At 40.1% G+C, this 10,954-nt stretch overlaps 1 long non-coding RNA gene across 1 annotated transcript; it reads left to right on the top strand.

The window, feature by feature from the left end:
• Nucleotides 1–8,836: 8,836 nt before the first annotated feature.
• On the top strand, nt 8,837–9,631 carry LOC139432996 (uncharacterized). The gene is made up of 3 exons (XR_011642569.1): nt 8,837–8,971; nt 9,362–9,422; nt 9,537–9,631. It is a non-coding gene; the product is annotated as an uncharacterized lncRNA (long non-coding RNA).
• The last annotated feature ends 1,323 nt before the right edge of the window (nt 9,632–10,954 follow it).

Here is a 10,954-nt window from a genome sequence, read left to right as displayed (position 1 = left end):
AATAGCTCGAAAATGTCTGATGAGCATCTGTGTTATTCCTAAATAAAATCCTTGTAATCTTTCTAAAATCTAAATATAACAATGAACTATTCCTGTTTGTGGTAAAGACACACACTAACGTTATGTAATACAATTTCATTATGGATTCAAAAACAACTAAAGTCATGATGCTGCCAGAGTGAATGATTTCCTGAGTGTATCTGTCCTGTAAGGTACGTCAATCTCTGCTTGGATGGTGTGCATAAATCCCATCGATTGCACCTGGTGATACGGCTTCCACCTGTCTATTCTCAAGCTGACAAATGAATACAGAATTCCAAAGTACTGTCATCAAATGTCTTTCTATTATGCATTTAAATTAAATATATATCCCCATAATGACCTAAACAATAACGTCTATGGCTTTTACTTCTAATTCTTTACCAGGCTAGTTACAAGATGTTGTCTAAATTAAATTCTGTGTCTTTACTTTACTATGTTTTAGCTTAACTGAACTGTAATATGTTATTTCTACATTTCAAACCTCAGTTACTCTAATATCTGTTAAATATTACAAAATGGTTTCATTATCACAGGTCAACTTCTTCTTCTTCTTCTTCTTCTTCTTCTTCTTCTTCTTCTTCTTCTTCTTCTTCTTCTTCTTCTTCTTCTTCTTCTTCTTCTTCTTCTTCTTCTTCTTCTTCTTCTTCTTCTTCTTCTTCTTCTTCTTCTTCTTCTTCTTCTTCTTCTTCTTCTTCTTCTTCTTCTTCTTCTTCTTCTTCTTCTTCTTCTTCACACACATGTCAACATTCATCAAACCGTATCTTATCCCCAGATATGGAGCAGGTTCATTCTAAAACTATCATTCAATGGTCAGTTTGAACATCTGAGTTGGGGCGGAAGGTTTCTTTCAATCCCTAAAAGAAAAATGTAAGTTGTGAATGTTACAGCCATGTTGATATTATACATTTTACACACTCCCCCCACACATGAACTCATGTGTAACACAATCCTGTAATGGGGAGGAGGAAAAAACATTCAGGTAAATATTGGTTAGGGACATAGCGAACTTTATTTATTATTATTATTTCCACAGTAAACACTCCAGTGAAAAGAAGTGTTTCTCTCCGTCTGTCAGTCCTAAAAGAGTAAAATATCATCAAGTAGATTAGAAACGGCTCACTCGTGCAGTTTTCCATTTTTGTGGAATTTTTAGGAAACCTCTCGTTTCCCTTGGAGCACCAAAATAATGTGTTAGTCCAAAAACATGCTTGGTTAGTTATTGTTTTGGAATCATGCAGTTACACTGATCACATGCCGGCATTCATTCACACTCACACTGTCTGGTTGTCATGTCAGGTTTGGTCAGGTACACCCCAGAGTCAGTCATTGACAGTGCTTTTGCCACACTGTCAGTCAGGGTCAAAGGTCATTTGGTCTCAGTCTTTTGGCCATGTCGTGCTCTGCAGAGTCTTTTCAGAGGTAATTCAGCATAGGCGGGTACTCTTTATCTACAAAAATGTCATATGCGGAGCGCCAATCCTTATTCATTCACGATTACAAATATAATTTTCAAGATGGTTCCAACTTTTCATTGGGACTTCTGCCTCCCATATTTCCTGAAACTTAGTACAACATTCACTTCATAGTACTACTACTGCTGCAGTTTATTTACACCTAATTTGTAATAAAAATGTCTAATAGATCTATTTCAGAAACTTGTGTACATAACTATTATCTTGTGTCAAAACATTACTGGGATCTGTGTAGCTCTGCTATGTATTTCATAACTCATTAATCTTCAATTCTGGTCCACTTAAAGAACAAGGTTAAACTCTCTAGCAGTGTGTGGAACCTTGGGTGTCCGAACATGTAACAATCACAACACAGAAGTCATTTCATACTTCCATCCTAAAGCCCTCCTATGGTAATAACTATGCTACAATCGTGAAATCAATACTTTAGATTGGAATACTATATTTGGCTTGGCACTAGCTCTCCCTTTAAATACCATACAAATACAGATTTGTCCTATAGAGTGGTTCCTAAAACTATCCCTTTAATGGTGATCAATATTGTAACAAATGAGATCACTACTTTATTCACACGTGAATAAAAATCTCTTAAAGAATGATTTGTTAACATGATGAAAAGTTTGAAGAATATGGTTCTACTCTGTCATGTCTCCCCCTTTATCCCTCAGTGTGTTTTAGGATGATTCTCATTTTACTTTAATAGTTTCCTCTTTACTGCTATTTTTAATTTACCAATTGATTAATTCATGGTTAATAAATCTTTTTGTCTTTACGTATTTATCAAGTCTATTCAAGTTCTTTAAATGTGGTCTCTTTTATGTGCGTTTTGTGAATAAGTGTGTTTATGTGTAAACTCACTCATTCCCGTTCTCCTTTTCTCCTCCCCTGGTTTTGCTCTTGTGCCAAATCTCGTGGCTCAGCTTGGAACTTCATGCCCTGTCTGAGGGACTGAGGAGAGTATCTCTCTGTAAGTCAGCATGCTGTTTGGTTCTGGATGCCTCAGGTGGAGATGGTTCTGGATGCAGTTCTGGCTGTAGTCTTGTTGTTGTTGGTTCAGCTCTGGTTCTCTGTCTGTTCGATGGAGAAGGAGGAGTCTCCTGTTGGGTTAGGTCTTTTGTCTACTTGGAGGGTCAGGGTCGTACAGTAGCCTTTCTGACTCCGAGGGGGAGTCCAGCTCTCGGGACGCATTACCTATAAGAAGTCTAGTACACTGAGGTTATATAAATCCAACCCTTTCCACTCTGACTTTTCTAATCATACTATCTGTCTCAGTTGTTAAATGCCATCTAAACAACACAATTAATGTCTACTAATGATATTACAAAAACTCCTTCTAAAAATTGTTTCATCCATTGTGACATATTTACCCAACATAACTCTTTCAGGAAACCATTTTCTCCTATAAATTGGAAAACCTACATGTTTCAAGCATCACATATTCCACCCACTATGAAAGAACATCTCCATATTTTCTCCAATATTTTAATCCCACTGTTTCTCAGAACAATAGTAAAGCTGCAGAGGACACTAATCAGATCACAGTAATGTAAATTGACCCAAGTGTAGGCCTATGTCTACTTTCCATTATACTTATTACTTTTGGTGAACATGTATTCATATCATCTAAATTCCTTGTCTATGATGTGCAAACAGTTTGAGTGTAACAATTTGTTTCTCTCAATGTATTTACACTCTACGGATTCTTGAGTTTATTCATCTCCTGGTGCTGTCGTTCCTACAAATGTTCAATTCCTTATTGTTTTGTACCAGTTTTTTCAAAATCAGTTCTAACTGCTGAGCCGTTTCAGGAAAGGTGGCGGTACGGCTACACAATGTGTAAGTGGGTGCCAACATGTTCCTTTTTTAACTTTGATCTGGAGTGCATCTGCAGTGCATCCTACAACTTCCCATGGTCCACTCCATACAGGTTGCAACGAGTTCATCTTGTGGATTTTTACATTTACCCAATCACCTGATCCAGCTAGTGTTAATTTCGTCAGCTATTTTCTAATTTAGTTTTAGTCTTAGTCCTGTGTTAAATTTCCATTTTAGTTTTAGTCATATTTAGTCACCTTCATTCTGTTTTTATTTAGTCAAGTTTTAGTCAACTAAAAGTCTGAGCATTTTAGTCAAAGTCAAAGAAAACTAATTATTTTAGTCTACTTTTTGTCAATGAAAACGGTTGAGTCTTTTTTAGTCATCAGATTACAGATGTAGCACCCCAGATAGGACTCACATGGGTGTGTCCCAGTCAAAAGCCCAGCGGATGCCAGTGGCTGGGGGTGTTGCCAAATGGCTAGAGGGCGTTGCCCAATTCCCCCATTTGTTCAATTACAGGATTTAACCATGAGATGGCGCTTTATTCACAAAATACACAAGGACAACTGGGTGTTGTAGAAACATCAATATTTTAGATCAAATAAAGTATATAGTTTGCTTTATGCAGTATATTTCTTGTAATATTGTTGGGGTGTTTTTACACAGTACAGTAGATTGAAGTAAATCAACTTATACAGTATATAGAACATTTCAGTCAAACTAGTCTAGCCAAAACCAATAATTTGTCATTTTAACATATATAAATAAATAAGATTATATCTTGTCCTTATTTGATGAAAAACACAGGTTGAATGATTAAGAAAGCAGCTTTGCAGAGAGTATCTGCTCAGGTTTGTGGTGTTTGTACCAGCTGTGTTATGGCCACATTGCTTCCCTTCTGATAAAACAATGCATTCGCTTTTTTTCTCCGCCTCATTGTAGCGAAAATGGGCCCAAATATCACATCGTTTCTTTCTCCCAAGCAGTGGTGGCTTTAGACTTTTTCGTTGTCAGTCATTTTGACGGACAGGATCGTAACATTTCCGTCATAATCCATTATTACCCGTCGAGTGCACAATTTATCACTCACTCGCGCTGACAGGGGGTTAACGAGTGCGAGTGCGACCACTGCTCCCAAGCCCTGTTTCTGTTAAATAAGGTTAGTTAGACCATGAGTTAGACCATGAGTTAGACCACGAGTTAGACCACGAGTTAGACCACGAGTTAGACCACGAGTTAGACCACGAGTTAGACCACGAGTTAGACCATGAGATAGACCATGAGTTAGACCCGAGTCTTCCTGACAGTTCACAGTGTGCCGCTGCCCGGTGTAATTCAAATCTCCCGCCGCGCGCAGCACAGGCACACACAGCTGCTGCCCAACCGCAGCACCGGAAATGGAACTGCTGGGAGAAAAACTGACTATCAGAGATGTAACGTTATCTTTGATAATATTTCGTCTCCCCATTTTTCGTCAACGAAAGTAAAGAGATTTTGGCATAGTTTTTATTTAGTAAACTACATTTTCATCTCGTCACTTTTCGTCAACGATATTGCATGATGATTTCGTTACAGTTATTGTTTACTGCCGTCGGTGCCGTCTCGTCATCGTCTCGTTTTTGTCATGGAAAAAAAAGTCGTTAACGAACATATTTCGTCATAGTTTTAGTCAACGAAATTAACACTAGATCCAACAGAAATATTCGCCATGGCCCTGGCATACGCACAAAGTGCGAGCGAGCCTCCGAGAGAGCAAGAGAGAGAGAGAGGGCACGCATCGGTACCGCAGATTGTTGTTGGATTGAGGCTGATAACTACAGCTCAGTGAGGTAAAGGACTCTGAGTGTTTAGATCAGGGGTGCCCAACCAGTCGATCGACCGGTCGATCGCGGGGAGATTCCCAGTCGATCGCGAGATGTGGCTAAAAATAGAACAAAAATATTCTGTTTTATCGTTAATGTCCTATAACATAATCTTCCTGTGCCAGAATAATGCACTTGAACGCATCAAAGCTTTGTGATTGGCATGACCCCATATATCGGGGCATGGCCAGGGCCGCCTTAATGCACGGGCTGACCTGGGCTGAAGCCCAGGGGCCTACGGAGATCGGGGGCTAATTTTTTTTAAAAATTTGTTTATATTTTTATTTCGGGTGTTTTATTTTTATTTTAAATAAACAAAGTCTTGGCTTTCAGAATATGAAACTTTTATTTCCAAAATCACACGATAAATACATTTTTGAAGCTTATAAAGGGAAGCAGACAGCTCTCCCTCGCCACTCTGCTGTTCCACAGCGCCGCTTCCCCTCCCTCCGCTGAAATTATGAATGTAGGGCATATAGTAATCATAGATAACACGGCAGGGTCCTTTACAGTTTGTTTTCGTCTGATTTCAAATAAGCAAAGTCTTGGCTTTCAGAATATGAATCTTGTTTCAGCAAATTCAGATGACAAATACAACGTTGAAGCTTCGGCATAATTACAAGCGGAGAGCGGAGTAACTTAACGTCACAGCAGGCAGAACAACAGCCGGTGTTTCTCGTGAGTGTTTTCCCCGGGAAACAAACACAATACACACAAACACACAAACACACACACACACACACACACACACACACACACACACACACACACACACACACACACACACACACACACACACACACACACACACACACACACACACACACACACACACACACACACACACACACACACACACACACACACACACACACACACACACACACACACACACACACACACACACACACACACACACACACACACACACACTCGTGAGCTTCCCCCAGACCAGTAATCCAAACGAAAATATCTTCCCTCTATTTTGATCATTTGCTCCGCTAATCAATCAGATCGATGGATTCCAGAGATGACTCCGTAACAGTCAGTGGGCACCACTTAAGAGCCAATCAGAATGAGAATATGCTTCACATGTGACTTATTCAAATTGCGAGTGATTGAGTGACAGATGAAGGTTGTTTAGGAGAAAATGTCGGAGAAGAAAAAGTTTGAGAGTGGCGCTCGGAGAAGGAAATTGTTGAGGGAAAAGGAGTTTGGAGACAAGCAGCTATTACAAAGCATGCCGAAGCTTCCAGGTTATTTTAAACCTGTAGGCCAGGATGAGGAGGAAGGACAGATGAGTTCTGTACCGAGCGGCAGCGGTGCCGGCCGCGGGGCCTCGGAGCCAAGTAGGCCGTCTGGTTCTGATAGCGATGGAGTAGCGGGAGAGGAAAAACAGACAGGAGGGACATTATCTGTTGGAGGAGATGGAGAGGACGACGAGGACTTGCTACGTGGAGGGGAGCCAACGGCAACCGAACAGATACATGAGGGAGGCCCGATACGTCACTCATCTGGAGGAGAGGACCAGGCGCTAAACTTATTCATTATAATTATTGTACAAAATGGTATAAGAATGCACACATTAAGATCTGTTCTGTTTAAATTCATTATCCATTATCCAAACCCCATCCCCTCAGGAAGCCTTTGCCTCCTGTCAGGTCATCATTGTAAATAAGAATTTGTTCTTAATTGATTTTCCTGGATAAATAAAGGTTCTACTACTACTACTACTACTACTACTACTACTACTACTACTATTATACTCTATTATCAATTCAGGTTAAGAAGCTAGTGTTGCTTGCATCCTATTTTAAAGACATTTATTTTTATACTCTAATAAAATGCAAGAAAAAAAGGGTTTGATTCTATTAATTTAGTCTTTTTTATTGCACTTTGGCAGCAGATTCCTGAGTAGCTTCAGATCTGAGTTGTCTTATTAGTGAGCCTAATTTATACTTTTGTAGCAACACTTTTTTTATATAATGGCAAAGAAAGGTTTCAGAGTCTTTTCTTTTCTTCCTGTGTCATATGTGGCAGCACTGTTCAATGTTTCTTGAAAACATTACGCACTGTAGTGACGTGTGAATACACTCCAACTCTGTATCAACAATACTGTGTGTAGATTAGAAAGAGGTAAGATAAAGGATATGCAGTATTTTATGGAGTATTAATCGTACAAAGGTCAGTTTTATACAAGTAGAAGTGTGTATTTACCTGGTAGTAGGCTGTCAGTAATGGCTACGCCTCTCTATTTGGACTGGTAGATCTCACCAAAATGTCTAGGGCCGGCCCTGCTGTCTCCAATGTGGAAGAGGTGCAGCTGCAACTTCATTAACTATTTACATTTCCTAATTATCCACCTCCATAAGGTCATGTTATTCAGGATTTAATGATAGTGACCTTTTGTACTTTCTCAATCAATCAATACATCTCAACCTCTCTGGTCTGTTGTTCAAAGACCAAGTATAAAGAGAACTGGATACTGGGTGGATATGGGACCCCGTCCATTCCTATGAAAGTTGCTCAGTCCCATAATGGGCTGACTCAAGAGCAAAAAAAGTACCCTTATCTGGGCCCATGGAGCATGCACACGTGTGTTTCCATAAGCCCCGCCTCCAGTTTGGAGGCGGATGCAACGCTGTAGGCATTGCATCTGCTCTCAGCTCAGTCAAATGGAGTGGGAAACTAACTCTGGATTTGGCTTTTAGCTCATTTTACAAATCAGGCCATAATAATTTCAATTAGGTCCATTCAAATGTTCTGACTGGGTTGTTGATTCAGCAAAAACAAATTATCAGATAATTTTCAGACATCTATTTTCCAATGCAAGTCAGCGGGAAAGAGTATTTCTGGACCCAGTGACGTAACTAATGACCATTTTCCACCAAACCGGAGCGGAGCCGGCTCTAAGCACCGAAAACCGGTTCTTAGCTGACCCCACTTGGCTGCCCGGCAAGAACCAAGTACCAAGAACCAATACTTCACGCTTACGTCAGAGGGGGGCGAGATTAACCTGAGCAATAACAGTTAATGGCGAGTACGGCAAATGAAAGTTGTAACAAGCAGTAGCGCTGAGCAAAGTGACTAGAACGCAACCACACACTTATAAAAAAAACACACTTTATAAAGTCAGGCAACACTAACCAGGCTGCGTGTGATTCTGTTTATTTGTGCCTTACTTTGACCATCCGTTCACTGTTATTGATCATTGTGGAGAGAGGCAGACGTGTTGTTTTGTATTATAGCAGATATCGGATGGAATCAACACATGGGCTGCACAGGTTGTCATGTCCGACTATCACAAGTAGAATCATAATGAAAAATACGCCGGTAAAATGTGCCTGTAGAAAACGGTTTATGCCACAATAGGATAGCAAGTAGTCAAGATAGTCATATTAGCTTCGGTTGCTATGCCAACATCACCCATTTTATACCAGAGAAACTTTCATAACAGCATTGTGATGCCAAACAGCGTCAATTCATAATGACACACATTCACTTATGGGGATGGGGGATATTTATCAGCTGCTTGTAGGGAAGTCAATACCAGTACCTGATTGGACGGTATCGGTATACCGTTACGCCGCTGGACAAACGGTGCTGCCAGAGCTATTTAATAGAAGAGTTACGACATCTCCGTTCACTCCAATGGACCACTTTTTTACAGCAATGGCGGATCGTGGAGCCTCTCAATCGTTCCCCGGAAGTTAGCGCCAAGGCTGGCAGAGCTGTGGAGTTGCAGCATAATAGACCGTTCGTGACGGACTTTTAAAGGTAAGAAGAAGTTTAAAGATGTATATTGCGGATATTATCAGTACATCTGATTCAAATGAACATGTGTATTAAAGGATGTCAGTGGATTATCCCTAAATTAGTAGATTTAGGGAACGTTTACAGATAACAGATCAAGCTAGCATACCGAAGCAAGTTAGCAACACACGTTGACAGCCTTTTAATTGTAAGTTCCGTTCTCTTAATGTCATTTCGTCCAACATGTTGAATTAGAGAAGAGGGGCTTCTAAACGGGATTGTATGCGGGGGGGTGGAGGGAGTTAAATATTAGATCAATATAACTTTGGTGCGTGTAAGAGTGAGTGTTTTTAGCAGAGCCATATTGTGTCCTTGTGATTCTGTTGATTATTACCTGTCTGTATTATGTTGCAGCTCAGCTGATTCTGGATTGGTGGCAAAGGGAGAGGGACTTAAGTGAGAGTGAAAACACAAGGTAAGTTTAATACTGTTTTATATAAGTAAACACCTTATCTCCCCAAGGCATTTCCCATCCAATAGGTGTGCTGTGTGTATAACCCTTTCTCCTGTCTGTTACTCCCTCTTTCAGCACAAGAACCAGAGGGGGATTCAATGGAGTCTGAATACCTGCACTGAGACCCTCACCCTGCACCATGAGTCTCAACTCTCAGTGTTTTTCAAGCCTTTCCCTGTTTTTTTGTATTAAACAAAACATTAAGTTTTCCCAATGGTGTGGTTTTTGTTTTGTGAAAAAGTGCAAATGCAGTGTTTGTATATAATTACATCACATATTTTGTTGCTGTTGGTCGTGAAATTGCTCCTGCTGACTTGAGCCAGACATTTTTTCCTCCGCTCTGTGTCAGTGGGGAAGCCGTACATTCGTACTCCTTTTTCTGAGCGATTTGAGCATCCCCAGGCAGCACAGCAAACCATGGTGGCTACTAGGAGGCATCACAGCAAACCGGGACAACACGGAGGAAAAGGCACCGACAAACTGCATGATATGCTATTCAATGTTTATTGAATTCCATGTATTTGCAATGGATGTTCCTAAAACAACACATTTAACATCATCATTATCATCATATGCTGCTAGTCCTGCTGCTGCTGCTGCTAGTCCTTTGATAGTCACCTGTCGGTCTCCTGTCCTTTCTGAAAGCCATAAAGATGACATTAGTCATTTAGATAACTTGTGTCCTCAATTACCATGGGATTACTGAAACTACCATGAATTTAAGAAAATGGTAGAAATGAATCTAATCTGAATTTTAAAGCATTACTTTAGATCCCCTCCCTCTAAATGTATCAAACATTAGAAAGTGATGCTCCTGACTACCATACAAGTTTAAGAAGATAATATTGGTTTGAAAGAATTCAAAGCTATAAATAAACAGCAACAGACTCTTTAACAAGGCACTGTTAGTAACATGTAAACTAGTTGTTCACACTAATCCTAATAGTATCACTTAATATTAGCAAATTCGATTTTATTTTTTAAAACATATTGATGTAAATACATACACATATCGATTTGTTGTATAAATATTGCAAATCAAAACCTTTATTCACTAATAATTAACAAAAATCGTAGTTCTATCTCCTGTTATCAATGCATTCACATTGCCCGCCATGAACTTCCGGGGAACGATCCTCGTCTACATGAACCACGTGACGATAACCGTTTTTGGACTTCCGGTGTCGTAACTCTTCTATCTATATGGCGCTGGGTGCTGCTATCGGTATATGTTACGTCTACTTCCTTAGTTTAACTTTAAACCATTCTGGTTGGTAGGGAACCCTCATCCCGTGTGATGTATCCGGTTTGAGACCCCTCTGATTGGCCACTGTAAATGCCACTCTTCATCTCTCTCAACAGCGCTCTTATTATTGTTGTGAGACACCCGCAGGCGTGGCGGACAGAGCGAAGCGATCGAAGGTCTGGGTGCACTTTAAAAAATGTAGTGGCGATAGTGCAAGGTGCAATCTATGTACTCAATGAGTTTCTTG

The sequence above is a fragment of the Pseudochaenichthys georgianus genome, chromosome 3 (assembly GCF_902827115.2).
Source record: "Pseudochaenichthys georgianus chromosome 3, fPseGeo1.2, whole genome shotgun sequence".
NCBI lineage: Eukaryota > Metazoa > Chordata > Actinopteri > Perciformes > Channichthyidae > Pseudochaenichthys > Pseudochaenichthys georgianus.
This window is presented reverse-complemented; position numbering and strand designations above follow the sequence as displayed.